The following is a 7,433-nucleotide window of genomic DNA, read 5'->3' on the forward strand; positions in this document are numbered from 1 at the left end:
AATATGGAAGTTGACCTCGTAAACTCGTGGGAGAGAGAGCACGGATCCAGAGAGCTGCAGGGTCCGGCCCTGACACATTTCCCCACAGCTGTGGGGAAATGTAGATATGCATCTCCAGGTTTATTAGATGATGTGTATGACAACGTCTCCAGCAGCGTGCAGCATCATGGCTGCAGAGCTGGGTCCTCTCCATGCTCCGGTTACCCCTAATGATGCTAATTATTACATGGCTTAACTGTAATACTGGATTGATTCTCAGGCTCCTGAATAACCCCTCATGCTGCCACGCTGGACCCCCCCTCCCCCCCTCCCGGCTTTTAGCTGCCCAACAAAGGCCACGTTGAGGCTGGTGGATAACGCACCTCGCCTCGCGAAGGGGTCCCTGGAGCGGGCTGGCAACCCATGTGAGTGTTTTTGAGGGGGGGGGGGGGGGGGTAATACTCAAACTATATAAAGATGGGATTAGGGCACGGGCTTACACAGCCAGGAAGAAAATTAAAAGTTTGGAGGGAACTATGCAGCTAATTCCTTTCTGTCATCAGTGGATATTAAAGATTTTTTTAGCCGCTCTGTCAAATTATTTGTAAATCACAATGGTGGCACTGTTAAAATAGGCTTTAATTTCCAGGGGCCAGAAGTGACCAGAGAGTTTAAGTGAGGTATTGTCTCGTATCAATCCCTCATAAGACCTCAGGGTTTTTAAAGGATTTACATCCTTGTTTTGAGAAGAATTTACACATTTCCTCTTGCCTGATTCCCCATTACTTTGGGAGTGGTTGCCATATTTTCTTCACTTCTTATTTGACTTGTATTTAGACAGCACATGCCCAGAGCTGAAAACAGTACACAAATATTCTACTTATTAAAGTAAAAGTACTATTACTTTGATGAACCTTTCCTTAAGTAGGCCTACAAGTGTAATTACCGGCGTAGAAATCAAGTAAAAGTAAAAAGTAGCTACTTTAAAATGTACTCAAAGTAAAAGTTAGTTACTAACAGCGGAGAAAGATCTACCTTATTATATTTATGCTTATTCAATATCTTATACTATTAACTATATGGCAGTCTTTTGCAATATGATAAGGGAACAAAGCTGCTTCTTCTATTTGTTTGTAGAAAGATACTTTGCTACAGCAACGTTCAAGGCCTTTTTTATTTACTTATTTTTGTACTCATTAACAATGTGATGTAGCAAAGTACAATAGTTCAATCTGAACATAATTAAGTAAAAGTACAGGTTTTTAAAACTGCAAGTAAAAGTACAGGAAAAAACTACTCAATTATAGTAACGCGAGTAATCGTGCTTTGTTATTTTGCACCTCTGCACATGCAAGCAATAATAAAGAGTTGTAGAAAGATATGTAAATATATAACTGCAAATTTACCCAAACAGGTATTGAAGCCCCCCCCCCCCTTGCAGTGGGTAGAATGGGCTGTTTGCCACCTGTACTGGATTAATGGGGGAGCTCTGCCAGTAGCTCGACAGAGTTAAGCTTTTAGATTGAGTTACACAGAGGGGTGGGACCCATTATGTCCAGGTGCTGGCTAGGTAATACCTCCCAGATCTCCACAATCTGGTTCTGTTTCAGCGCTGCACCGAGCTCCCCTTCCCCTGCCGCCCTGGGTCTTGGTGATGGGCCATCACACTTGGTATTTATAAGGCCTCTCAAGGCAGACGAGGCAGGCTGAGAATCGCTGCGTCCCCACGCTTCATAGTGCAGGGAACAGTCAACAGAGTGGAGAGAGTCCAGCAGCCGGCTGCACCAGCTAGCCTGAAGCTCTAACACAGCCAGTGTTGTACCTTGTTACTCTGCTTCTGTATCATTTTCAACCTGTCTGTACTTTACTTTGTTAGCTATATTTATAGAAACTTTTAGTCCACAACTTTTCATAACTGAAATAGTATGTTTTATTATAAAAGGTGACTTTAACAGGGCTGTAGTACCTCTGTCAAGTCTGAGACCCGGACTAGCTACAAGTCCAAGTCAAGCCAGAGTCCACAGTATTCCTGTTTTAACCCTTGTGTTGTCTTCCCGTCAAAATGGAAAATCAACACTTTTGTTGACACTTTGATCAATGTTTTTACGTTTTTCTTACGTTTTTGTTCCTTTTTCAACCCTTTTGATGCTTTTTTTTCAATGTTTTACAGTTATTTTTTGACTTAATGTTCAATAAACCAATCATAGGAAATTATACCTAATGTTTGAGCTGAATTAGGAATTATTGAGACTAAAATTAAAGGAATGGATGTTGATGGATAATCACAGACTGGAACATGTCAACTTTTACTCAACACTATTTCAAAAACACTTTTTTCTTCAAATAATCATAAAATTGAATAAGATCCCCCAAAATTAATGAAAGTAGAGATTTGCACTTGCCAAAGAGCGTTGTGTGGAATCAATCATGTTATTTTGGGGAATTAAAAAGGACATTGATATAGGAAAACGGGTGAATTTGACCTGAGGACATCGTGACGGTTAATGAAAACAGATCTGTTCTTACCTTCTCTTTTATCTGCTGGTCACTTGCAGGCAATGTCGAGGTGTGCGGCAAAATTGCTGGAACATCGTTCAACAACCTGCATGACCTGGATCAGGACAGTAGCTGGTTGTAAAAACCAAGAACAATATGGAGTATGAGTAGGCATGAGAAACTACAGGGTTCTACGGGAAATGTGGTTCATATTTTGCACTCGGGTCAGGGAGGCCTCAGCTTACAAAGCTAGGAACAAGCAGAGTTCATGTCCCATCTCGGTTGTGAAACTGCAATGAGAACAGATCCTAGATCAGCATTGTGTGATAGAAGTGGTTGCCACTGACCCTGGATAGTGTCCACATCTGGGCCATGTACCAGAGCTACTGGGAGCAGAAACACATGGTAAACACAGCTGCCTCCAAAGCTGCTTAATGTCATCATGTCACCTCTCTCCTTCTTCATTTGCTCTCTGGATCTGTGATGGCCAGCCCTCCATAAAATACTGCTTTTTAAAAAAAGACCACAGCTCAACATTGAGAGTGTGCTCATGTTTTATTTTTCTACAATTTTGTAAATCACTTGCCAAAATGGAGCCCACTGGAAACAAGACCGGAGTCGATTTTGAAGTTAGACAAAGAAAGCTCATGCTCACACTATGGTGTTGCAACACACACTCACTCCCATCTCATTAAAAACGTGTTACCGGTGCAAAAAGTCTCCTTTAGCGTCCAGGCCTCTGACGTCATAATTAGACACGCCTGGATGGGACTCTTGGTTTCACTTTTTGACATTCTGGGTCTGGACGTCCGTTTAACTGACATGCGGCACAAGAACGGGACAGTTGGGTTGAGGAAAAGATCACAGGTGGGGTTACAAAATGTACGTTTCAGGGACAAGAACGGGACATGAACCTCGGTCTCCTGGGTCCAGTGTTGTTTGACCCATCCACCACCGAAACCAACCTCCAAATGCAGATTCTCAGTCTTTCATACTACTACTATTGTCTCTCTTAATACCTCTTAATGCCGTCTTACAGTGCCGAGGTCGAGATACCCCTCTGCCCGGTGCGCCCCATACAGACTCTTAAGGGTGATTTCATCGGTATCTGACGCAAAGAACCACTCACCAAGCGTCTGTATTCGACGAGTTGGCAGTGAGAACGGGTTGGGCATTATCCCGGATCCAGTATGGAAACATCAAACCAACAGAGACGTGATATGCAGATGCTCTGTAAGGTTTTATTAGCCCTCAGTGTATTTTTGTTGGACTACTTTGGCCCAGGCTGAAAATTTCTCAACACCAAATGGATGGATTGCTAATAATTCCTAATAAGTCCTTCCTAATCATTTTGGGGATCCTGTGACTTTCCTTTGGGCACCACTACGACGTTGTGGTTTTGGGTGAAATGTCTCAACAACTATTAGCATTTTTTTTTGGGATTACTATGGAACCTGTGGCAGACCTTCATGTTCCCCATCAGGATGAGGATGTGGAATGTCCTGTGCAAGAGGAAATAGAAGAAGATGAAGCAGGTAAGACGACATTAGGGTCAAAGACTCATGTTCCACAAGCCTTTCAAGTACAAAAATGTTATTTAACAATTATCACTGAAACAAAGGCACTAGACATCACCCTGTCCTCACAACTCGATGGTGTCTTAAGCCCCAACGTTGACATCCAGGCCGCGCTGGGACCGTTGACTTCAAGGCACCTGACCCTAACCTTTAACCCTTTCCCTTGGGCCCGTGCCCCTCACAGCGCCCATCCAGGGTGCTGCGTTTTTACCCTAACCATTGCCTAATCCTAGGGCCTTCCAGGCGGCGCTGTTGTTGACGTTGGGGGCTAACCCATCGTGTTGTCTTCCCGTCGACCTGCAGCTTTATGTTTTTCTGAGTTGAAATGTCAACATTTTGTTGTTCTTTTTCTACATTTGTCAAAGTTTTTGTCAATTTTATTCCAATTTTTTTGTCACTTTTTCCGATTTGTTTTTGGTCGTTTCTTCAGCGTTGGAAAAAATATTTTACAGTTGTTGATTTTTTTCCTGCTTTTTCTTGTTTTTTTTCAAAATTTGTCACTTTTTCCAACGTTCTTTTGTCATAGTTCTGATATAGAAAGGTTTTTTAAACGGAGGACAACAGGAGGGTTACAACACCAAACACCGTCCTCACATGATTTCCATCGGTCTGATGTTATTTATTATGACGTACACTTCAAGTTAATCTAATGAACTCAACAAGTCCTCCAAACCATACAGTGATAACGTTAGTTTATTCCTATGCTTTCTTACGACCCACGGGAGCGTTTTCGGTCCTCATATCTAAATCGGAGAACGTAAAAGTCGCGGTTTCAAACACGTCATTTACGATGTTAAACTGTCGCATTATGGTTAGGTTAAGCCACTTAGTTAAGTTTAGAAACCGATCGTGGTTTGGCTTGAAACCATTACTTAACTCCCGATTACGCATGTGACGCAGAACTTGACGTAGTTCCATGTGGAGCGTTGAGGTTGGAAAAAAAAAACCTGACTTTGACCGTTTAGTTTTAAGTAAGAAAGTCCTGTTTTAAGTAAGAAAGTCCGATCTGGTCCAAGGAAGGGTTATCCACAAACCTCTTCAAATCAAAGAGAGCCATATCCCGGACGAGCCCCCACTCCTGCGACCCATCCGCAACCGGAACATCGTGGAAGCTGGCGCTCTTATGGCGTTTTTCCACTGCATGGTATCTACTCGACTCGACTTTTTGGGTTTTCCATTACGAAAAAAAGTCCCGGATACCTGCTAACAGGTACTTTTTGTAGTACTACCTCAGTGAAGGTTTCAAGCGAACTGAGGCGAGACCGAAAGGTGACGTGAAAGTCTGCAGACTGCTGATTGGTCTGAGAGAATCGTCACTAATCACTGCGTCATCATTGCTATCGACAGATGGAAGTTTGTATCAAAGCAATCAAATTTGATCAACATGAATGTATTTTTATCTGAAATTCTGTAAGTTGTTTTCTTTTGTATTTGAATTCGTGACCATTGAAAAATATTTATCGAAATTCAGGTTTTTAAAGTGGAAATCAAGAATGTTATATGGAGATATATATGGTAGACATATTGTTTTCAAAGTAAAATACTTTCAAAGAAGTGAATTCAGAACCAAAATTTCAGATACTGTGTTTTTCTAAATAAAATGCCAATATTAAGTGATCAGTGGCTGGTAAAGTTCAAAGACTCATGTCTCTTATTTGCTTCCATACCTACAGGTTCATTAGAAACTACTTTGTCTTCTGGCATGCTGGGAATCAAAAGCAACACACCTTCGACGTTCTGTCTGTGTGTGTGTGTGTGTGTGTGTGTGTGTGTATGTGTGTGTGTGTGTGTGTGTGTGTGTGTGTGTGTGTGTGTGTCGCATTAGGCCACGGCAGTTTCCTGCTATGACGACAGGCTTCAGCTCTTAACCCTTGTATGGTATTCAGGTCAAATTGACCCATTTCAAATTTTAACAAGAAGAAAAATGGTACAAGTTACATTTTTTTCTAGCTGAAATCAACGGCCTTTCCTTGTTTGCTGTGATAAAGATGTATTACTGACTCAATTCAGAAGATTATTCTGGATATGATGACTTATGTTTTTTCCATAGTGGATTTTCAACATGAATTATAACATTGTGATAACAAAAATGAACCTGTCTTCCATTTTTAATTGTGTTCTAGTAGAGACTGATTGCATTCCCTAAACATAGATGTTATCTCAGTTGTTTGAAATTGAGATAAAGACAATTTGTTAACGGAGTATGAAGTAAAATTTTATTTTAGAATTGGTTTTAAAACCCCAAATAAGTCTCGGGTCAGTTTGACCCGAGGGAGTCGAGAGGGTCCCGAAACGGAAGACAACACAAGGGTAAAAGTGCTTAACGTTTGGATATTAATGAACGTCCGTTACCGTCAACGATCACGGAAGGCTTGTTTCAACAGTGTTGTCATGACTTAGAATACATCATGGGGGCGACAGAAACGCACTGTAGCTTTAATGCGAGTCATAATTGCTGCTTTAACAGACAACTTTTGGGAGCGATTACAGGGGGACAACACTTCAGGTGAGTGTTGTCTTTTTACCTTTTAATTCCATTTTATTTATTCAATTGTCGTTTTTCTGTCCTTTAAAGCTGCCCCGTCTTCTACTTTCAATATTACAATAATATGTGTGTATGCGTCTTGATATCTTTGTGCTTTTGTTTCTTCAAATCAAAGCACGTTGTAAAACTATTGTATTTTGTAAAGGTGCTATACACATAAAAATGCACTATAAGTGATGGAGTCTGATGAAAATACATAGTGAAGGCCGTTTTTTGCACACGTTGCCGTGACAGTCCTGTGTGGATGTGTAAAAGACATTTTAAAGTGCAGTGCAGTGTTTTGTTAAGACAGGGCTGAGGTTTAAATTCTAATGTGTTCAATCCATCCCGCTAGCGTCCGTGTCAGCTTGTTTTGATAGAATAATTCTAGGTTTCATTATGTTCCTGCCACAGCCGGCAGAGCTGATTTGAATTTCTTGTAATTCCAACGTGTGTTAAGTAGCACCTCTGTGAAAAGAGGGGCAAGTCAGAGTGCATGTTTCAGACCTTCTAATGTGTAAATGTGTTTCTGATTCCTGACGTGACACACGGTGTATATGTGTGTGTGTGTGTGTGTGTGTGTGTGTGTGTGTGTGTGTATGTGTGTTTCCTTGATCCTGCCACATCACTGCCTGCCTGTAATCAGTAATTACCAGGATTGGCTGATGGATTTGGGGTTATAACGAATGATTGATGATGCCTGAAAGAAAGCGGCCGGGGCATTTTCGCCTCTGACAACGTGACGTTAGCACTGAATTGAAACCATTTAAGTAGAAAATGACTGGACACAGGCATGGCTCAATGGCAGGTACCACACTGACATTTTTTCCAAAGGACACATTTGCATTCATGCACCC

At 41.5% G+C, this 7,433-nt stretch overlaps 1 long non-coding RNA gene across 1 annotated transcript in view; it reads left to right on the plus strand.

Annotated features, from left to right (window-relative positions):
• Positions 1-7,433, plus strand: part of LOC117935519 — an 18,625-nt gene that overhangs the window by 10,883 nt on the left and 309 nt on the right. The window lies entirely within an intron of this gene.

Source organism: Etheostoma cragini, chromosome 20, assembly GCF_013103735.1.
Source record: "Etheostoma cragini isolate CJK2018 chromosome 20, CSU_Ecrag_1.0, whole genome shotgun sequence".
NCBI lineage: Eukaryota > Metazoa > Chordata > Actinopteri > Perciformes > Percidae > Etheostoma > Etheostoma cragini.